The following is a 23,856-nucleotide window of genomic DNA, read 5'->3' as shown; positions in this document are numbered from 1 at the left end:
ATTAACTTTATATTTCATTGGACTTTGTATCATGATTTGAAAAGTATTTGTTTTTTGACAGACGGTACAAAAAAAAAATCCTGAATTGGTTATGTTGTCTGAAGGAGAAAAATGGCTTTTGAAGAGACTCTTTAAATTAAGTTTATAATTTATAAGTTATGTAATTTGGTTTTGGGAAATTCTGTGTTGTGTTTTTTATTGTGGTCCTATGAGTATTCTGTTCAGATAGATAGATAGATAGATAGATAGATAGATAGATAGATAGATAGATAGATAGACAGACAGACAGACAGACAGACAGACAGACAGACAGACAGACAGACAGACAGACAGAAATAGATAGAAATATAGATGATAGATAGATATAAATATAGATAGATAGATAGATAGATCATATAGTATTAATTTTTCGTAAAATTGTATATCCTTAAGAAATGTAATCTGAATTCCTTTGTTAATTGAAATGGTTAGTCCAAAAATCTAACTTTCCCTGCAGTCTTTTATTATGAAACGTCAGACCGGAAGTGCGGATCTTAGCTTAGCTAGCTTCAGAGAAGCGCTCGAGGTGGAGGCAGTCAGCCTGCGACGGAAAACAAGCGAGGACAGCTCTGGCACTACATCCTCAGTCCGTGTTTTAAAAGAGGAGAATTTAGTTAAAGTGGAGAATAGGTGGATGTGAGTGGGCTCTGCGGGACTTTCACAGGGACTCGGTTACTTATTGTGTGGCTCTCTCTCGGGCTGCGGTGTGTTGAGCGTGTCGCTGTTCGCCCGTTCTCAGTGGACTGTACACTAAGGTAAGCGCCTGCAAACATAAAATGATTTATTTTAAGTTCCTGCTTTGGAACTGGCTACTTTATTCACTCTCCATGCTGTAGTGTGGTCTTCCTTTGAAGAGAGTGGAAAGTGTAGTAAAAGTTGGGACAAAGACGGCAGCCTGCTGGTGTCACTTTCACGCTTTGACGCCTGCTCTTTGTCCACTCAGATGTGGTGGAACCACACATCTAGCTCAAACCTCAACAAACCACCCATTTTCCTCCACATCATCCGGGTTTTTTTCTGCATCTGTTGCTAAAACAACGATCCACGGCTTACTTTTATCCACATAACAATTTCTCCCATGGTTTTTGTTCGGGGGCCACTTCATAAAGGCCTGCGTTTGAAGGGCCACAATCTACCAACATGTCCTGAGAAATCTGTGTGTGGTCAAACATCTGTTGGTTGCTGATAACTTTACACACATTAGTCGTTTATATTCGATTTAAACAGAGGTTTTTCCATTCATTCAATTATAATGCAGCCTGTTTTACACAATGACCCTTTGGAAAACACTGGGACTGGTGTCACATGCCCAATTTATCAATGGTTCTAGTGGTTTTCAATGGGAACTGCACCACACTCCCCTCTGTTTACACATCCAAGCAATCATTTCCAGTGTTGATCTGAACCTGGATTAAAATAATTCCAATCTGAATCTAAACGCCTGACCACACCGGTTGCACATGACTTCTTAATCTCCTTTCCGTTTGACACTGACTGTGTATAGAGAGGCTCTGACTAGGCTGGGTGAACAGATCTGCTTCTGTCTCTGTGCTTTAAACAAATTGAAACAGTTACCTACATTTGACTTGGATAGATTATGAAAAGTTATTTAAAAAATAAATGATAAAACAGCAGGTGCATTCTATAAAGCAAAGCCTCACTTAAGAGTCTGTGCAGCAACTCAAATATTAAAAACATAGTGAGATCTATGTCTAAAGAAAAGAAAAACACAATAATTTATGCTATGAAATGGTTTATATGCTGACAGAGGCAATAAAAGGGGATTCTCGGAGAGAGATCTAGGGATTTTATCAAAGTTTTCTTTCTTTTTTTTCCATAAAAAACCTTTACCTGATCTGTCTGCCCCTTGTTGTTAGTATTTTTTTTTGTTGTGAGGCTGAAAGAGGATCACTATTATACCATATCCGTTTTTTTTTTCAAGGAGATTGTTAAACTGCGCTTTCTGCCCCTCGTTTTTGAGGGTCACTATTTTATCCGTTTTCTGTCCTCCTAAACTCCTATCATGGCTAAAGTATATTTTTTTTATGTTTCAATTATTGTTTTTGCACGAGTCTGTTCCATGCAAGAGAATTACAGCTTAATACTCGTAATATTAGGACTTTATTCTCATAATATTATGACTCTATTCTTGTAATGTTGTGACTTTGTCCTTATAAGTTTACGACTTTATTCTCGTAAATTACAACCCAATTCTTGTAATGTTACACCTTTTATTCTTGTAATTTTATGACTTTATTCTACTTGCCACTTTTTTCAAGTAATTTTATGACTTTATTCTCATAATATTACGACTTTATTCTTAAATTCAAAAGCCCTCTAGCCTGGCCCTCATACTGTCGGAGCTAGGTTATGGAGGACCAATCCTGCCATAATTAGAAATACATGCAGAAATAAAGAAAGGACTTAATAATTACGATTTTCTGTCCGATCGGATGCAAAATCTGATTAGGTGTGTTCTGGCCTTAAGATCATGCGTGTATGTATTGAAAATTAATAGAGTCTTTGAAAATGTGAAATCCAATTTGCATTCAGACGTTGGAAAGGTTGTGATGCAAATAAAATAAATGCCTTATTTGATAATAAAATGTGTATTGCCTAGAGATATTTTCTTTGCTTTAAGTCATTAAAATAAATCAGTTTATGGACTTCTAACAGAATTCCTGTTACAATATTTTTTTTTTTCCCAGTTTGCAAGTTTAAAACCGGTTAAAGACAATGTGTTCCTTTTCGACTTGTGTTATAAGAAAGTTCTGAGTTAAAGTTTAAAAATGAAACGTCATGTTTAATAAAACTGAGAATACTCTGATCAGATAACGGCTCCAATATTGAATAATTAGCCAGATTGGATATCAGATCAATTACATGGATCCTGGGTCTCAATCCAGTCATTTCTATTTTCGATATCATACAGAACAATGCAGTTACACAATTTGGTGACTGAAATTTTATGGTTGTTACTGTGATTACATCAATTTCCAGAGCACATGCTTGTGATGATTTATTTCTGTGGAAATTTGTCACCTTTTTTTTCACCAGGGGTTATGTTGAGTTGATACCTTTTTTTTTTTTTTTTACATAGGGTATGCGTTTAATTCATTCAACTCTGCTCCCTGGGTGCTGCACATAGGCAGCCCACTGCTCCCCAAGGGGGATGGGTTAAATGCAGAGGTAAATTTCTCCAGTGTGAGATCAATAAAGTTAAATTATTATTATTATTAGTCAGCGCATCACTTATTAAACGTTTCAGGTTTTTCGGTTTTTCATTAAAAGTGAAAAGAGTGCAATTAAATTCATTTTGAACCTTTTGTGTTTGCAACAAGGACTTTGATGCGTTCACAAAATCGATTTAATAGCTTCTTTCTTTGTTCGCTAATTTCTAGTCATCGGTAAAAACAATGCTCAAGTTCTACCCCACTAGGTTTATGTTGATTCAACTCAATAACATACAGGATGTAATGAAGGCCACAGTGTTTTTAGGCCATTGTATCACCTCAACTCCAAACATGTTGCTGTGAACGCAGGCTAAAGTTAGCTTCCCACTCCTGATACTGGTTCCTATAGCCAAAACAAGTTTTTAGGGCATTAGTGGCTTTTTTTTCTACAGCAGGTTGACAGGAAAGGGGGTATGAGAGAGGGGAAAGGAATGCGGGAACCACCCATAAGGGGTTGCACCCCTCAGTTTGAGAACCTCAATGAATGGGCCACTGCATCCATATATCGGCCGATACCGATATGTGAAAAAAAAAAAAACGCTAATATTAGCCAAATCAAATTACAAAATCCCACATCTAACAAATTTACAGCTCCTGATTGGGTGTAACTTTACAAGTCAGAATTCTTACACACATTGAACGCATCATAAGGCAAAGGGGTTTTAGAGGCCCAATCCCAAACCAGTCCCTAACCACTAACCCTTCACTATCAAGTGTCACTCCCAGGGAAGTCTCACTCACAGCTGTGGAAAACACCTTGATTGAAGGTGGGGGGGGGATACACGAGAATGGGATGGCTTCTTCCCTCCAACAGAAAAGGAAAGAAGTCGTTGCTATGGCAACACAGTGGCGCCCCGTGTGCGTGGCTGTAGCTCTGTGGCGCAGGTTAACATAGCATAAACATTTGCCTCTTTCTTAAATCAAATGTATACAGTCAAATAAAACTATTTCAAAAAGGACCTTCCATTTTGGAATTTATTACGTTTTTTTTTTATTTTTATAAACCAACTTGTGATTTTCTATCGGTGTGACGAAGATGCAGCAAACCAGCAGAATTTACATTTGGAGGAACGTGTCTCCTCCGCCACCAGGCTGCTGTTACACCTGCTGCCAAATTCCAGCGAGTCTGCAGCTGATGCAGACTTAATTTAATGGCGGAACTGCCCACTGGACCTACCCACTGCGTGGTTTGTGATGGCACTTAATGTGGCAGACCCTCCGCAGTAACGCACAAACGGAGGGTTAGTGCTCAGAGTTAGTGTTTAGGGGCCAGTTTGGGATTAGGCCTGAGTCTGCAATCCTAAAATGGATGGACTATTCTGTAGCTCTATCAACAATCAAATATTTGTAGGGTACAAAAAAGCCTCCAAAAACTGGTTGATGTTATATGCATAGATTCTGAGGAATGTATGTATTGCAGTTATAATTAATTCATTAGCATATTTTCTGAATTGTTATAAAGTCTAACTCCTGGTTTGCATTGTTAATGAAGGGGTTACAGGTGCAAGAGAGCGTTATATTCCTATATTTAGTAAAACTTTCATGGCACACCCATAATGTAGACGCACCCTCTGACTGCTCTGTACTATTATTTACAGATTAAGATAAGGTTTACTTAGCTGTGACTGGTGCGTGAACGGCAACAGCACGTCCTGGACTCTTAGACCTGAATGACAGAAACTGCTGTTACATCACGACAAACCGGGAAACTAAATGCTTAACATTTTAATCATTTCAGAAAGCTGAGTAAAGGTGCAAAGGTTGCAGGTGACGGGGCAATTTGGCTCTAACAGTAAGCGTGGCTTGTTTATTCACTTCCCTAACCCCCAAACCCCCACCTCTTTAAATGTCTCAGGATGCCTCAGAACCTCTTTTTAAAGGCACTTCAGAATATGAATTGTCTTAAAAAATTTTGTATCATTGTATAGGTTTACTACTTTTTTATATATATATTTCTACATTTTTTTAGCTATTTCATTTTGTATTATTTTTAATGACAAATGATTCAGACATCCTACTTTGATTAAACAACTCCCTGATTTCTGGGTGATTCTCTAACATCTTCCACTGTGAAGAGTTTTAAATTTTTTTTATAGATTTGTTTAATAATTTTTGTTTCATAACAACAACAACATAACAACAGAAAAGATAAGATAGGGGGCATACATATTTCCATCATTATAGAGTCCAACTCTAAGCATTTATAAACGCTTGAGACAGGATGGTAGACCTGTCCTTCAGCATAGCCCAGGAAGGGCTTCCATACGCGTCCAAAAGTGTCAGTCTTAAAGTCGAGAGGGAAATATTCCAAAATAAGCGTCTTCCACCCAAAAATAGTAAGAGATTTATTAGAAATCCATTGTAACAAAATATTCTTTCGAGCACAAAAGACTTGTGGTAATGTTATCACTTAACAGCAATCGGTTGATCAGAAAAAGGTTGATCACTTCACAGGTGATTAATGAACAACGAAGCACTTTGATAATGCTTTGTTTGCCATTTTCTCTTTTTCGCATTTTTATGTGTTACTTCATTTTTTCTCAGTGTTTTGGTAAAAAGAAACCTCCCAAGACCTTCTGCTTCCTTTGAAAGACACAAAAAGAGGCAGACTAGTTTAACAATTACACTCAATGGCTGTTCTTCTGGTTAATAATACATTAGATTATTTGAATAGAACAATGTATTTTCCAATATAGACTGATTAGAAAGGAAACATTACACCACATGTAAAATAACAGCCCTTATTACATAAAATAATTGACATTTTATTTTTTAGATTTCCTAAATGCCTGCAATAGGGTTGTCACGATACTAAACTTTTCAACTCGATACCGATACTAAGGAAAATATTCGATACTCGATACCATTTTCGATACCACAAGGATAAAAACAAAGACTCCAAAATTCTACAGAAATATTTTCATTAATAAATAAAATACGATAAATAAATACAATAAAGGTTGTATGCTGTGCACAATATTAAGCAAGCTTGATAAAAAAACTTATAGACATACATAGAATTAAAATTAAGTGTTCCTTCCTTAGCTATGCTTTGCACACATAACAATGACACTGGCCAAACCGGTTAAGAAACAAAAATAATTTTCAGCAGCTGCACCTCTTACAAAAAAAAAGTCTGAAACTGAAAAATGCACAGAATTATTCAATCACAGTGTTCAGAAAGTGCATGTTTCACTATTCTGCACTTTAAATGAATGACTGTTTAGGTGCCACTGGTGGTGGCACTGTATCGATACTTTTAGAAACGAGTATTGTATCCGGATACAAAATTTCAGTATGGATACATTTTTGAGAATCGATACTTTTGACAACCTTAGCCTGCAAGTAGTTCCCACAGATCATGGTCAAACTTTATAGAATAGAAATCATGGCTTACTTAGTGGTTCTTGGTGTAATCCTGGTATTAATTAGTACAATGACCTTTGATGATCTTTTCTCTTGGACATGGCGTTTTAATAGTAAGTGACATAAAATGGTTGATTTATAGCAAATATTTTCTTCTCTTCCTTATCCTCTGAACTTCAGGTCGAGGAAACAAAGTGACGGGTTCTTAGGACTTAAAATTTGGCTCATAGGACTGGTTAGGGCTTGGTATTTCTTCAGTTTTAAGAAACAGGAACAACTGTTTTATCCTCTGAATACAGGCACTTTGTCTCTGAAGCGCATGCTTCTTACCGTCATGTTTTCTTAAACAAAGCTCCCATGTCTGCTACGCTTTCAGGACAAATCCAGATCTCTGATTGGTCAGTTGTTAACAAGCATCTGGGATTGATTGACAAGTGGCATCACATCAGTTGCTCCTCTTCAGCTCTGTTTGAAATCTTCCAATGCACCTTCATTGAAGAGTTGTTGTTTTTTTTTATTGACAATTGCAGTTTTGAAAAAACTTTTTTCTTTTTTTTTTTTAAGTCTGTTTGCAACAAAATTTTTAAGAAATGCATAAAAGAAATTGTTAAAATCAAAGTAACTTTGCCATCAGTCTTGTAACCCTTGTCTTATGACAGAACAATTTTAAGGGCATTAAGTTTAAAAATTATTATTATAATTTATAATTTTTTGCTCTATTTCACTTTCTTTACAAAATATTTCATATCAGCTTTTTTTTTTTTTCTTCTCCTTGGTCTTGTTTTTATGACGAGGGAATGGGAAGGCGTATTTGAGAAGTGGAGATAGTTTTTTGTCCACATATGGTATTTTTCCTCCAGGCAGAGCATCGTGTTCGTCTCCCTTCAGGAAAATCTGAGCTCTGGGTTAGAAAGGGAGAGAGGAGGAATTAATAAGGGTGGGAACAGATGGAGACAGAATATTACTACTCATGAAGATCATGTTGTTAGCGAAATGAAGGCCTTTGTCGTACTGGGCATCTATAAGCTGCTGAATAGATGGTCATTAAACTGAGAGAACGAGCAGTTATCATAGTTCAGTAAGTTTCTATGATCCTGGGATCTACTCCAGGGAGGAGGAGGAATATGTTTACTGTTGTGTTTATATGCGGGTTCAGTGAAGCACAGCCTGTGCTTTGGTTATAAGATTCAAATGGGAATTTGTTATTCCTTGAATCTGATGCATGTTACTGTTTTTATGTGCTACGTCATCAGGATTTCCTGTATAGGAAAGAAAAAATCTAATTAATTAATGTGAGGAGTTGTTGTGTTAGAACCGTGGCAAAGTTTTCAGTCAAAATTTGAGCTTTTAAGAATAATTTGTTTTATTTCAAGATAGCGTAACAGACAGTTAGTTTAGTAAGTGATTATTCCGTCATTGATGTTTATGACTAAATGAGTAATCAGATTTTAAAAGGAAAAGTCACTCTGCAAATTGTTCACTTAATTACCTAAGTTTATTCAATGAGTAATAGGATTCAGAGATGGACGGATATGTTAGCCGGTTAGTTTAAGCAGATGTCGGTGTTTTAATTCGGACCGAATGTTTTCATTTGGTCAGCAGCCATGCTATATAATCACATGAAGTGCATGCAATGCGGAGCTCCCCATTAGCTATCCATTGTTAATGTTCTGCTTGATTTGATTTTAATGCTTCTTTTTTAAATTCATTTAAATAAGACTTCTGTAAAATTTCATCATTGTGTCATTTTGATCTCATGAATGGAGAAAGAAAAAACATAATTGGCTCTAAGAATGAGTCGCAAGATATCAGCAGCACATATCAGGGACTGGGTGGACCTGGCCTGTGCAAAGTCGGCCTTGGCGAGCCGCCGTCCTGCAGGTTTTCTACTTTCCTGCTTCAGCACCGCGGATTTCCATTGATATATTTTTAGCAGGCTTTTGCTCAACAGCAATCACCTAAATCAGCTGTACTGAAGCCGAGAACTATAGAAACACTGCAGGACAGCGACCCTCGAGGACCGATTTAGGACATGCCTGGGCTAGACTGAGGGCAAAATGATTGACATTGGCTTAAATAACCTGTATCGATCGATCTCTAACTGGAATATATGGAAAATGGAGGAAGATAATTCATCAATATATTAAAAGCTTGGTTTCACCTGCAAACTGTAGTTTGTATTTTTTACATTAAAAAAACACAATTTTATTAAAATAGATCTGAACTTTTTAAAATTGCTAAAGGACCAATTTGCCCTCATGTTGTTCTTGAAGATAAAACAGACATAAAAACACATTCGTCAAAAAGGTAAATTATTAAAATTCAGGTTCAGTAAAGCTCCCCTTATAGCTGCACCTGCCTGTAACACCTCTTGATTCCCGTCATACGGATGAATCAGAGCAGACTTCTGCCCTAGGCGAAGGTTGGAGCCAAACAGTGAGTGAACTTTGACCAGCAACGACAGCCGACTTACCGCAAAGTTTAAAGTGAAACTAAACCTTTATCTCTTATCTATGCTTTTTTTTCCCCATGCTGTGACTTGATAAGTTTTAAGAATCAGGGTACTTGAATCATTCGATGAATCCTTGAAGCCGTTTAAGAACTTATTACTCAGCTTTAATTCATTTTGAAGCATTTTCTTTGGCCTTCATACTTTTTATTCAAAGGGTCGTTTACAAAATTTTGACCCTTTATTATCCTAATAGAAATGATAAATGGATTATTTCAATGTCCTCTGTGTTTTGTTTGCCTTTTCTGCTCTTCTTAATCCGGAATACATTTGATAACCTGTAGCTTAAAATCAAAAACACTAGGTCTGATTTAATCTGAATAGAGGATCATAGAAACGTGCTCAGCAGAAATATGAGGTACATGAAACTTTGTGTGGCCTCCATAAGATCAAGATTTTATTGCTATTTTGGCGTCTTTATGACCAGCCCATAGAAGGCAGTGCTTTTATTTTGGAAAGCTAATTGTCAACCAAATTATTCTGAACCTTTTTAAGGTTCTGTACTATACAGGTGCTGGTCATAAAATTAGAATATCATGAAAAAGTAGATTGATTTCAGTAATTCCATTTAAAAAGTGAAACTTGTATATTATATTCATACATTACATACAAACTCATATATTTCAGATGTTTATTTTGTTTAATTTTGATGATTACAAATGACAACAAATGAAAATCTCAAATTCATCATATCAGAAAATTAGAATATTGTGAAAAGGTTCAAAATTGATGGCCCCTGGTGCCACACTCTAATCAGCTAATTAACTCAAACCACCTGCAAAAGCCTTTAAATGGTCTTTCAGTCTAGTTCTATAGGCTACACAATCATGGGGAAGACTGCTGACTTGACAGTTGTCCAAAAGACGACCATCGACACCTTGCACAAGGAGGGCAAGACACAAAAGGTCATCGCTAAAGAGGCTGGCTGTTCACAGAGCTCAGTGTCCAAGCACATTAATAGAGAGGCGAAGGGAAGGAAAAGATGTGGTCGAAAAAAGTGTACAAGCAAGAGAGATAACCGCACCCTGGAGAGGATTGTGAAACAAAACCCATTCAAAAATGTGGGGGAGATTCACAAAGAGTGGACTGCAGCTGGAGTGAGTGCTTCAAGAACCACCACACACAGACGTATGAAAGACATGGGTTTCTGCTGTCGCATTCCTTGTGTCAAGCCACTCTTGAACCACAGACAGCGTCAGAAGCGTCTTGCCTGGGCTAAAGGGAAACAGGACTGGACTGCTGGTGAGTGGTCCAAAGTCATGTTCTCTGATGAAAGTAAATTTTGCATTTCCTTTGGAAATCAAGGTCCCAGAGTCTGGAGGAAAAGAAGAGAGGCACTTCATCCACGTTGCTTGAAGTCCAGTGTAAAGTTTCCACAGTCAGTGATGGTTTGGGGTGCCATGTCATCTGCTGGTGTTGGTCCATTGTGTTTTCTGAGGTCCAGGGTCAACGCAGCCACATACCAGGAAGTTTTAGAGCACTTCATGCTTCCTGCAGCTGACCAACTTTTTGGAGATGCAGATTACATTTTCCAACAGGACTTGGCACCTGCACACAGTGCCAAAGCTACCAGTACCTGGTTGAAGGACCATGGTATCCCTGTTCTTAATTGGCCAGCAAACTCTCCTGACCTTAACCCCATAGAAAATCTATGGGGTATTGTGAAGAAGAAAATGTAATACACCAGACCCAACAATTCAGAAGAGCTAAAAGCCACTATTAGAGCAACCTGGGCTATCATAACACCTGAGCAGTGCCACAGGCTGATCGACTCCATGCCACGCCGCATTGCTGCAGTAATACAGGCCAAAGGAGGCCCAACTAAATACTGAGTCCTGTACATGCTCATACTTTTCATGTTCATACTTTTCAGTTGGCCAACATTTCTATAAATCCTTTGTTTTTATTGGTCTTCAGTAATATTCTAATTTTCTGATATGATGAATTTGAGATTTTCATTTGTTGTCATTTGTAATCATCAAAATTAAACAAAATAAACATCTGAAATATATGAGTTTGTATGTAATGTATGAATATAATATACAAGTTTCACTTTTTAAATGGAATTACTGAAATCAATCTACTTTTTCATGATATTCTAATTTTATGACCAGCACCTGTATCACTATACTATATTTATTGATTGAAACCTTAATTTTATTAGCCAAAAAAAGACGCATCATTTATAGTTTTCAGCCCGAGTTGCGTATTGCAGTGATCACCATCTCCATTTGTTCAGAGCTCTTGTCCTGCAGCTTCTGTATGCATCCATAATCAGCACACCCTACACAGATATTTGGCCTTGTCTGAATTTCCCCTTAGATGATTTGGAGCAGGGATCGAGCAGAAAGAGGCTTAAGAGCGCTGCTGTTTTCTTTTTTTTTTTAGCCTGATTAAATGAAAATGTGTGCAAATGTAATTCTTTATGTGAAGTTTAGAAGCATTAAGTGCAGTAAATGCCCCATCAGACCAGATGATGCTGCCTAAGATGCTGATAGTCATGGAGGAAGCATTGTTATGACGGATGAGAAGGAGAGGGCTGAGGAAATTACAGCTTTATTGCTACTGAATTATCTCATCTCAGCATTAATATTGCAGTGATTTCCTGATGGGCATCGCAAATTAAGGTGGATTAAATGCGAAGACAGTGGAAAATGTTAGAGAAAAACAGCAGAATGTGATTTTCTTCAAGGAAAAATACACATTTTTACACCAAAAACATTGTAAATGAATGTTTTTTTTGTTGTTGTTTATTTAAGCCTAAGAATCCAGTAAAAAAGCCTCTTGATAGATTATAAACAGATTACCTAACTTTGTTTACTGTAGTAGTGCTTAGTTAACGTATGCAACATCCAGCGCTGTATTATTATAGATTAAAGTTGCATTGTGGAACAACTCTGAATCAATTTTGACGTCAGGCCCTAATGCTAAATAGTTCATTCCCACACTACATCCTGGCCTCCAGTAAGTTATTAAATTCAGTTAAAGCTCTGTATCTCACCAGGGCCCCATGCTGGGATCCTCGGATCTGTGAACGTGAACTTGTTGTATTTGCACTACATCCATATTTTTACATTTCAAAGTAAACTTTTATGATAAGCACAACTGTTGATCCTCTTAAGTCCTTTTTTGTTTGTGTCAGGAAGCGCTCTGTCTGGTCTTGTTAAACTTGTTTGTCCTGATTTACATTTAGATATAAATTCATTCAGACATTTAACCTTATTGTCTGAAAGACTCCTTATGCTTATCCTTTTTTTTCGTCTTTTCAGTGCTTCTGTTTCTTCCATTTATCCGTTTTCTTCTTAGCCTCCATGTTGGGCATCATGTCCACTCCCTTAATGCCGCGGATCTGAATTTCATATTCACACCAAACAACTGGTCTGAGTCTGTTGGCCTCAGGGTCCCTGTTAAAGACTGGGCAGCGTGCCAGGATTGGTCAGAATGGCTAGAAAAGGTCAGAGGAGGGAGTGTGTGTGTGAATAAATGGGGATGTAGTAAACCGGGAGAACTTTCCATCGTATCTGTTGTTTGGTAATAACGTGGGATAAGACGCGAAAAAATAGAAGCTTAAAAAAAAAAAAAAGTTCTATTAAATTATTGCGTCTGCAATATCTGTAAGCTTTGCTGCTCATGTTTGTAATTCAATAAAAAAAAGCCGATGCTCTGAACTCAAAGCATCCATAGGGGAGAGAAAAAACATCTGCTGTGGATATGAACAGGATGGAAACGGAGAACCATCTCCTCCTGGAATTACTTTCCTCTCTGGGGATCTGTGGGATACAATATCTGGGAATATACCCAACTGTCATGTGAGGATTTTCTCAGAGCAGCGGCAGTTCTTGAGTCTCATCGTGCGATTCTCTATCATTGCCTCTTTCTGCCTTTTTTTAATTCTTATTTAAAGAACCGACTAAAGCAATCATTTGAGCTAAATGAGTTTAACCCCATGTTGCCCTTATTCATTGTCTCGCCAATTAAGGAACCCGGCAAATGACCGATTAGAGTAAAGCAGTTTTCCAGACGGCTGTAAAATGAAACTCTCATTTAAGGGAGCGAAAAAAATATCTTTTTTTTTTTTCCTTTACAAAATGAAATCTGATTCATGAGTCAGGTGGAGCTGTGATGCATAAGAGGTTTTCTGAAAGATCTTGTTGCAGATTGTAACTTTATCCTTTTAATCAAGAGAAAGTGGCTGTGAATTCATAAACACGATGAAAGCCTCTCGTTAAATTGTGATCATGTGTTCCCTCCCCGACCTGTAATCTGTGTTTGGATTGTTTTACATGGCAGATAAAATAATTCCCACTTTGGCTGTCAAGACAGGCATGGTGAGAATGAAAGCTGGCACGTTTTAAGTACCTCTTTATAAAAAATAAACCTGAAAAGGGGAGGAAACACAACAGCCAAAATGTTGATGATTAGATTTTACCCAATTTTGCAAATATTAAGCAGATTCTTTTTAAATCCTTGGCTTATGGTTTGGCTTTGTAGGGCTCGTATTGTAATCGCATCTGCCTGGATTTGCATTGTCTCTAAAAAAACGTTTTGAAGGTCGAGGTTGTTAACTCATGAAGAGAGTTCAGCTTTTGTTTTAGAGTTTGTTGGATTCTGTTGTTGTCTGCAGAGGCTTTGACAGGCCCTTCACGCTCTAATTGATTTAATTAAGTGGACGTCGGTCCACCCCCCCTCTTTGGCTGTACTAATGCACAAGCTGACAGCATGCAGAGACGCATCATGTTATCTAAAACTCCACAACACAAGCTTTAGTTATCTGTATTTCGCAGAATGATCCAAGTTTCCCTCTAGAACATCCCAGCCCCAGTTGCATCAATACATCTGTAGTCCAGTTGATGCTGCAGAAGGCATCCACTCTCTAATAGATGCAAAAAATACGTTGGGTTTATTTCATTTTCTTTATTTTTGGCTGAATAAATGAAAACAAAAGAAGAATAGAAACCAATTATAACAAAGATTACAGCAAAGAAGTAGAGCTTAATAATGTTGTCATTTTATATTTCTGTTGTATATAATGTACACCGGTGTTCTGTCAGACCAGCTTACCCATAGTAATACACATGTTATCATAATCCTGTCGGATGAGAAGCAGAAGATGGATGTATGGATGGATGAATAGGTGGGTGGAGGGATGGAGTATTAAGAGAAAGTTTCTCATTGAGCTTTTGGTAGTTTTCAAACAGGTCTTTTTTAGTCAGTTTACAATACTTTCATGTTTCTTTTCTTAACGTATAAGGATATTGTCAAAACTGCAGTCTCAACGTTTTGCAGGGCTCACACCAAATGACAGACTTAAACGATCCAGGAGAATGGCAGATGGGTCTCTTATTAGAATCTGTGAATCTGCTTATGCTGGTCATACACTGTACGATTTTCTTTGGGCTGATTATTCCAGGCAAATTTTTTCGATCGAGCCGAGTTCCATCCTTATCATGCGTCCGCGTCGTGTAGTATACAGGTGGTAACGAGGTCAGATCGCCATATGCTTCAAAAAACACCAAAAAATGACTTTTTGCACATGACTAAAAGGATACATGCCTGTTGAGGTAGTTTAAAGTTTTTTTTTCGTACAAAACTAAAGTTATACTACAGCATTGAGGTAGTTAAAAGTGTATTTATAGAAGGGTCTAGCTGCACCTGCAGCCATCTACAAAACGCGTCCCGTACAAAACACACCTCCCAGCCAGCCAATCGTTGATGACATTGATTAGGACATTTGGATACAGCGCCTTGGCGGAGCAGAGGGAAGATTAATTGAAGTGAATAAAACGTGAGCAAGATGCCTACTACTAGCAAGGTTGTAGTTGGCCATCAAAAATGTAATAATAATCTCGTTCAATGTTTGGATCAAAGGAATAGTTCAGTCCATGATCAAATTGCTGTACAATTTTGCCACGTTTTTTATATTTTCTATTATCACGTAATTTTCCACAGACTGCACATGCTTTAAATATAAATGAACATTTTAGAAATTGAATTTCTAAGTTAATTTGTATAAAATCCTCCTGGTGTGAAGTAGCGAACACCGAAAGCAAGGCTGTATGTGTTTGAAGCAATTTAGCTTTAAATTCTGTTCTGAATAAATCCTTTTGTTTATTATATCACATAATAACCAAAACTAAATTAATTAACTAGCCTACTTGACTTTCGATATACTTTTCTGGTGAGTTTATGTGTTTACCTTCAACTATAACTTATTGTTTATCGTACATAAAGTAGCCTAGTAGACTTCCTGTATGTCATTCTCTTAAATTTGTGCTAAGGTATGCTGGTCTGATGGGGTATGCTCATCTAACAAAACACTGGCCCAAAGAACCATAGTTGCTATTTTTTTTACTTAGATGTTAATTTCAAATTAATTATTTTATTATTTTTATTATTTTCAGGTTTATTTTATGCCTTTTTTAAAACATTTATCTCCTTGGTGTTTTATTTTGTTTTTTTACTCCTGTTCATTAGAAAATTCCAGCAGAACAATGTTGATTTTCAGGCATCTAACACAAAGTTTATTTATAACCAGGTTTTCCCTACGGTTGTTTGACCCTGCAGGATGCAGCTATTTTATTTGAAAAAGGCTAACCAGTGCTTTTATTTAATCTTTATTTGTTGAGAGGCCTTAAGATTGCATCTATTCTGCAAAATAAACATTATTATTTTCAAGTGGATACTTTCCATTGTTGGTGATGGTGTTGATAAATCAGAAGAGCAGCAAAAATCATTGTTTCTCAGCCTTAAGCTATGCTGTTAATTTGTTAAGATTTTATTGTATTATTTTTTTTAATGTATTTTTGTTTTGTTTTTTGATCCTCCTGAGCAGGGGAGGATTTTCATCCTACCATTATTAGGGCTGCAGCTAGTAATTATTTTGCCACTTGATTTATCTGTTGATTATTTTTTCAATTAATCGATTAATAATCGGATTGCAAAAGGTTTGTTAAAGAATATTTTTTTTTACTAAATTAAATTATTACCCGGTGAAACTAAAACTTTTCCCCTTTCAGGAGTTCTGTATATAAAATGTTTTTTTTTTTTTTTTTTTTTTAAACTTAAATGTAAAATTTTGACAACTTCGATATAATTGCTGCTAAAGGTGGCTCTGTCAGCTAAAGGCATGTTTTAGAGTCTCTACACTCCAGTTAATGATTAATTGATTACTGAAGATTATTCCAATAAGCGAACAATCAGGATTATCCGATTGTTTCCGCCCTAAACATTTTTAATCCTTATATATCGCCAGAAGTTATGAGTTAATAATAAGGTTCACACTACATTTTTTTGATGCTATAATATAGATTCAGAATAGTAGTTTCATAAAGAGGATATAATCCCAGATTTCTCTGCTGGTTGGAAGATTTCATCTATGACATTTTAGTTATTTAGTGCAGCAGGTGTCAGAGACTCCTGCTATAAGACACCCAGAAAATCTCCTGTTCTATTATTTTGACTTTCTCATTTGCATTACCTTGAGGCCTTTAATGCTGCTTGTAGATGTGTTGTGCTCCTAGACTGCATCCACCTTATTGAGCAGAACTTCCAAGTATTGCCTTAATAAATCCTTGTAATCAGTGGAAGTACTCCAATTGTACTCGGAACAAAAGAACGTGTGTGTGTGCGTGTGTGTGTGCGAGCAGAGCATGCCTGTGCTGAGGCATGAATTATGTGAGGGAGTGTGGATGGAATTTGACTCCAGTGCAAACCTGCCACCAGCCCAACAGCTCCCACAGCAAGGCCAAACAGAGCTGCAGGGATTGCACAACAGAGACAAGACACAACAGAAACCACCCGACTGATTGTTGGTGCTTTGCCGGTAATATGCAAAGAACTTTGAGCTGCCAGGTCAGGAGTTTTCTCTGATAATTAATGTGCTTTCTACACTCATTAAAACCACTATGATAATTCTGCTACTGCAAAATAATGAGGACCTTTTTTTCCCCTATGCTATCATCTAGAGACTGTATCGGGTTCTGCTCCAATTGTATCTGCTTTTACTGCAATGTTTTGATGCCCCTTTCCATATGTTGTCATCAAATGAAAAAAAAAAAAAAACAGAGAGAAAGAGTTTGTGGTCCGGCTGCAATTTGTACTGATAATTTAAGATACTTGATAATTGCATAACAAGACTCAGAGGGGCCTTTTTCTGCGCTTACCAAACTTATGTTGCAGAGCTGCTAAATCTATATACAGATTTTAAAGGTTGGCAAACTGTTTTTACAGCCTGATTCACAACAAATCTTTTGGTACAATCTCTGCAATCTTCTTTTTTTTTTTTTTTTCAACGGATTCTTTTTTTAAAGAAATCTGCATCTGTATTGTTTTGGGAGATGAAGCACATAGCTGTTTAACATGCTAGCGATTTTAGTTTTCTTTACGTAACACAAACATTGTAATGGTGTTGTTTTTAAGATGCTTCTCAGAATTTTGCTACACTTAAGAAGCTCTGTTGGCATAATGTAACTGCATCCTTAATAAATTAATTCAAGCAATCCCAGAAAACAAAGTAAAAAGTAAACATTACTTCTTACAGTTTTCTATCATTTGAAAAAATCTAGACTTCATAAAAAGGGATAAATACATAGTCCATCAGTATGTTTAATCTCATGTTCATCACATCTAAAATGCAACACTTTATATGTTGAAAACATTTTGTTTGCTGGTGGTTCAGGGAGATAACCGATCAGATCATCTACGCTTCTATGATAAACTTTAAAACTCTGTTTAAGCCTTTAATCAGATAGGAATTATATGTTTTTTCTTGGCAAATTTTGTTTTTCATTCTTTTCATTTCTTTATAGTTAAATTCACATGACAGATTTAAAGCAGCTCTGCAAACACTTGTAATTCAAGCCTGTGCGTAACCCCGCTTATACTACCCTTTTGAAACCGTGTCGTGAACGGTCTGAGCGCGGTTACCGTGTCTGGCGTTGTATTTCACTGATGACTTCACCTGTTCACAACATGAACTTCTTCTCAGCCTATAAACTATAAACGACATCAAAAGAGCGTGGTGCGACCTGGGATGATGCAGAGACAGAGGCTCTCATTGAAATTTGGGGAGAGGACGCTATCCATGCACATAGGTTCCTGAATGTTATGTTTGCCGCCATTTTTGTTTGTGTAATTCTCTCGTTGAGAGCTGTAGTATCATGGATCACCGTGCTAGTGTGATGTGTAAATGGTCGTAAGGAACCAAGCTGGGCACAGTTAACTGATTTCAGAGGGGTAGTGTAAATGGGGCAAGTTTGTGAGCCGCCTGATATTCCTCCTCTAGATTTATTCCTTTAAACATTTTCGCACTCCTTTACTTCCTTAAACAGGCACGCACCCCCAACATCCACATGTCAGCAGGTGAAGTGAATCCTGCTTTATTTATAAGGCGTATAACTGATTCTCCTGAGAATTCAGATTTGCCTGCCCCCTATTTTATTCTACATGCTAGAAAGCTTCTGATTAGCCTTTTTGACAGGTTTAGCTTGGCAGAACTACAGCTGTTTGAACGTGACCTTGGCAGTTTACTGGGAGCTGCTGGTGGATGTTTGCTGACTGCAGCGCTTTGCTGTTTTTATGTGGTAGGAGTGATATCATCTGCATGTCACAGAAGCAGAATTACTTTTGTATTTCCAGGCCACAGAAAATCCCCGCAGCCAGCAGTGGAAAATGTCAAGCTATGGAATCCAGCAGCGCAGAAATCATCTGGGGAGCAGGAGGGCTTAAATGGATTGAATTATCAGTCAGAGGGGTGGACAGAGAGGAGAACGCCTTAATGGCATGGCTGGAAAATCCATACTGCTTCAAATCAGGATTTTTATATACAGGTGCTGGTCATAAAATTAGAATATCATGAAAAAGTAGATTGATTTCAGTAATTCCATTTAAAAAGTGAAACTTGTATATTATATTCATACATTACATACAAACTCATATATTTCAGATGTTTATTTTGTTTAATTTTGATGATTACAAATGACAACAAATGAAAATCTCAAATTCATCATATCAGAAAATTAGAATATTACTGAAGACCAATAAAAACAAAGGATTTATAGAAATGTTGGCCAACTGAAAAGTATGAACATGAAAAGTATGAGCATGTACAGCACTCAGTATTTAGTTGGGCCTCCTTTGGCCTGTATTACTGCAGCAATGCGGCGTGGCATGGAGTCGATCAGTCTGTGGCACTGCTCAGGTGTTATGATAGCCCAGGTTGCTCTAATAGTGGCTTTTAGCTCTTCTGAATTGTTGGGTCTGGTGTATTGCATCTTCTTCTTCACAATACCCCATAGATTTTCTATGGGGTTAAGGTCAGGAGAGTTTGCTGGCCAATTAAGAACAGGGATACCATGGTCCTTCAACCAGGTACTGGTAGCTTTGGCACTGTGTGCAGGTGCCAAGTCCTGTTGGAAAATGAAATCTGCATCTCCAAAAAGTTGGTCAGCTGCAGGAAGCATGAAGTGCTCTAAAACTTCCTGGTATGTGGCTGCGTTGACCCTGGACCTCAGAAAACACAATGGACCAACACCAGCAGATGACATGGCACCCCAAACCATCACTGACTGTGGAAACTTTACACTGGACTTCAAGCAACGTGGATGAAGTGCCTCTCTTCTTTTCCTCCAGACTCTGGGACCTTGATTTCCAAAGGAAATGCAAAATTTACTTTCATCAGAGAACATGACTTTGGACCACTCACCAGCAGTCCAGTCCTGTTTCTCTTTAGCCCAGGCAAGACGCTTCTGACGCTGTCTGTGGTTCAAGAGTGGCTTGACACAAGGAATGCGACAGCAGAAACCCATGTCTTTCATACGTCTGTGTGTGGTGGTTCTTGAAGCACTCACTCCAGCTGCAGTCCACTCTTTGTGAATCTCCCCCACATTTTTGAATGGGTTTTGTTTCACAATCCTCTCCAGGGTGCGGTTATCTCTCTTGCTTGTACACTTTTTTCGACCACATCTTTTCCTTCCCTTCGCCTCTCTATTAATGTGCTTGGACACTGAGCTCTGTGAACAGCCAGCCTCTTTAGCGATGACCTTTTGTGTCTTGCCCTCCTTGTGCAAGGTGTCGATGGTCGTCTTTTGGACAACTGTCAAGTCAGCAGTCTTCCCCATGATTGTGTAGCCTATAGAACTAGACTGAAAGACCATTTAAAGGCTTTTGCAGGTGGTTTGAGTTAATTAGCTGATTAGAGTGTGGCACCAGGGGCCATCAATTTTGAACCTTTTCACAATATTCTAATTTTCTGATATGATGAATTTGAGATTTTCATTTGTTGTCATTTGTAATCATCAAAATTAGACAAAATAAACATCTGAAATATATGAGTTTGTATGTAATGTATGAATATAATATACAAGTTTCACTTTTTAAATGGAATTACTGAAATCAATCTACTTTTTCATGATATTCTAATTTTATGACCAGCACCTGTATTTTAAACCTCTTTATATGAAGCACAATTTCTATCTAAAAATGGGATATATTTAAAGAGCCTCCAGAATATAAATCGGATGTAATCAAAACCTTACAAATGGTTTACAAATGTATTTTATTTCTATATGTTATTCACAGTGGCTGTAAATGTGGTTAGAGCTTCAGCTATAAGGTTTTTTCAGTCAGTATATATTTTGACTTTTCTTTGAGCTCTGATCTGATGATTTGGGTCTTTTATTGTTTTTTTTCTCATGTATTTAGCATCAATTATAAGTAAGTATAACAAATAAATGTGTTAGCAATATGTTATATATAATAAATGTGTTAGCAATAATGTGTTAAAAAAAAGTGTGCCAATGTGCAATTCATATTTGTAGATTACTTTAAATTCAGTAAATTAATTTTGATTGCTCTAACCTTGATAGATACTAATGAATCTCATAAATATTTAGTTTATGGAGTACAGCTTTTGTCCTAAACTTTGATCTTATTATTAATAAACTGGAATTGGTTCAACTCTGTTCTGCTCTGCTTTTAGTCTATGCATTTGGTCAGGTTTTGGTTAAAGGAACTGGAAAGTAGAAGTGGATTTCCATCTAATTGACTCAGGTATCCACCTTAGTCCTGGATCACATGATGTTCTGTGTGAATTTTGTTTGCAACTTGCAGTCCAGTCAATAGTCTCTTACAGAGGATATTCAGCCAAAGAGATGTGTGAACATGAACTTTTACATCTTAAATGGGATAATATCGTCAAACTGGACCTTAGAGTCAGAGGGGATGACCTGATTATGTAACACAGTATATGTCTATCTTGTCAACTCGGCTGCAGTCAAGAACGGAGGTAAAAATCCAACTTAAATCTGTATCAATTCAGCCTTTTTTGTGTGTTTTAATGCCATCTAGTTCCTATTAGTTGTGTATTTCATTCATGTTTATACTATTGGTGGCTATTCTCTGTTTACATATGATAATGGGATTTAAATATGTTTTTCATTATTTTTGAGACCTGTTGATCCTTTTCAGAGGCTGGAATTTCTTTGTATTTTGTAGTTGCCCTATTAGTATGGCAGGAATTTCTGTCCTTCATGAGATGGAGTTCAAAAAAAGGGCTGCATCTAATGATTATTTTGCAAATTGATTACTTTTTTGATTAAAGGTATAAAAGAGGATTTTTCTCAGAAATTAAGTGTCCAGATTGATCTAAAATGACTTAATTGATGGATGGCATTCTTGCACTTGAGGTTGTCCTGTCTTAAAATCTGTGTTTTTTTTATTTATTATTTTATGCAGGCCAATTAGTTATACGTCAGCCTGTACACTTAAATTCGGCCTATCATATATCAACAGTCATCTGTCAATCTAATTTTTTCGGTCATAGCATCTTGATTCATATGTTGCAGTTACTATACGCAATGGTTGAATTAATAATCATTTACTTTACCCCTAAGTTCCGTCCCCGTGTTCACGGGGATGGACGTCTGTGTCTTCGGCAGGCGTAGACCTAACAGAACTGGCAGCGTCGCGAGGCAAGGGCTCAAACATGAACGGCTGTAAGCCTTCCAAACCAAACCAAGCTTCTGCCGCCCTGGGGTTTTCTTCTACAACAACTTCGTCCCCGCTTTTCTTCTCTAAATAAAAAATGTATGATGGAGGAAACTCATCCACAACCTCCGACACAAAACTCCCCTCTACTTGCATGTATTTGCTGTTGACAGCGTCCTTAGAAGTGTTGTTGCTAAGTGCTACTTGATCCCAATGTAATTTCCCATTGGGAACCTACTAGCTCTAAGTTGCTAATTGGTTAGCAAGATGCTTCTGACAAACCGGCCACAACCAAACTGGCCACAACCAAACTTGCTTGCGAACCTTCTACGACAAAAATCTCGCCCCCTTAAAAAACGACCAATCACATTCACTTTATTCACTTGTGGAAAGTCGGGCACAAAGGAAGTTGTAGCAGCAGATGCAAGAACACACTAACACATGGTAAATATAACTTGAAGTGATAACGCCTTCTTCGTATGGATATTTCCTGCTGGCTAGGTGCAATCTGGCACTTTGTTGCCTCTCTAGGTAAAATACAAAATTACCGGCTGAGGCGTTTCTAGTGTAGAGAAGTTTTGGAGATGGGGGGGCAGTGACGCATGCGCACAATTCAAAAATACACAAACAGCCGTTGAACATATCTCACCACAGAATCCTCTTTTATGCCTTTAATAATTGGTTGGAAAAAGGTTCCTTTAGGAAGACTTTTTTGCAAAATTAAAGCAGGTGAAACTAAAACTTTTCCACTTGAGGAGTTCTGGGTATTACGATGGAATATTAGAGCCAGGCTGGAGATGTTTTTGTTTTGTTTTTTTGCTTTCTTTTGCTTTTTTTTTTGCTCTAGAACAAAGTTGTAGTATTACAAGAATAACGTCATAACGTTATGAGAATAAAGTCAGAATATTATGAGAATATAGTTGAAAAATAACGAGAATGAAGTCATCTTACCACAACCTATTTCAGAAAGAAAGCTTTGAGCTCCAACCAGCACCACCAAGCAGCAACCTGAGTCCACTTTGACATACTGCTTTATTTGATGCTGGTCTGCTAAAAGACTTAATATTTCCTTATTTGTCAACTAAAAGTTCACACGGTGCTCAACATTCCTCATTGTAGTGAAGACTTTGCTTCTTGTAGTTGTCATAAAATACAAATTTTTTTTTCTCACAATATCATGACTTCTTTTCATGTTACGGATTTATTATCATTTTAAGACTATTCTTGTTGCGACTTTATTCTCGTAATTTTACATCTTTATTCTTATTTTATGAATTTATTCTTGAAATAAAAAAATAAAAAAAGATCTCTAGCCTAGGTCCAATACTCCATCACAGGATAGAGCTTATTGACGGACGAAAAAGATGTTTATCTTAAATGCAGGATGTGTACATATCTTTTTTTTTTTTTTTACAATTTAGGTATAATTGCTGCTAAAGTTGGGTTGCTCTGTCAGCCAAAGGCACATTTTAGAATCTCTATATTCCAGTTAATGATTAATTCATAAATTAGTTGACGATTATTTGAATAATCGATTAATCACAATTAAGCCCTAGTTTACCAATAAAAAAATAACCCTTTAGCAGTTGATTTAGATATATTTTCTTCAGCCATATGGGCCTTTGTTTTTTAATTTTCTGGAGTCTATAAGGATAACCCCTAAACCTGATTCTAAATCATTAGCTAGGAGATTTTTTTTGGAGATTTTCTAAATTACACTCAATG

The 23,856-nt window shown here is 37.1% G+C and overlaps 1 protein-coding gene across 1 annotated transcript in view; it reads left to right on the top strand.

Moving 5' to 3' along the window:
• The first annotated feature begins 536 nt into the window (after positions 1–536).
• The window catches only part of nck2a (NCK adaptor protein 2a), a 52,064-nt gene continuing 28,744 nt past the window's right edge, over positions 537–23,856 (top strand). The window contains exon 1 of the mRNA XM_038289667.1: positions 537–794. The gene's annotated coding sequence lies outside the window, so the exon portion shown is untranslated. The remainder of the gene's footprint in view (positions 795–23,856) is intronic.

The sequence above is a fragment of the Cyprinodon tularosa genome, unplaced genomic scaffold, assembly GCF_016077235.1.
Source record: "Cyprinodon tularosa strain WSP-4 unplaced genomic scaffold, ASM1607723v1 ctg270, whole genome shotgun sequence".
Taxonomy (NCBI): domain Eukaryota; kingdom Metazoa; phylum Chordata; class Actinopteri; order Cyprinodontiformes; family Cyprinodontidae; genus Cyprinodon; species Cyprinodon tularosa.
The sequence above is the reverse complement of the archived record's forward strand: the minus strand, read 5'-3'. Positions and strand labels throughout refer to the sequence as shown.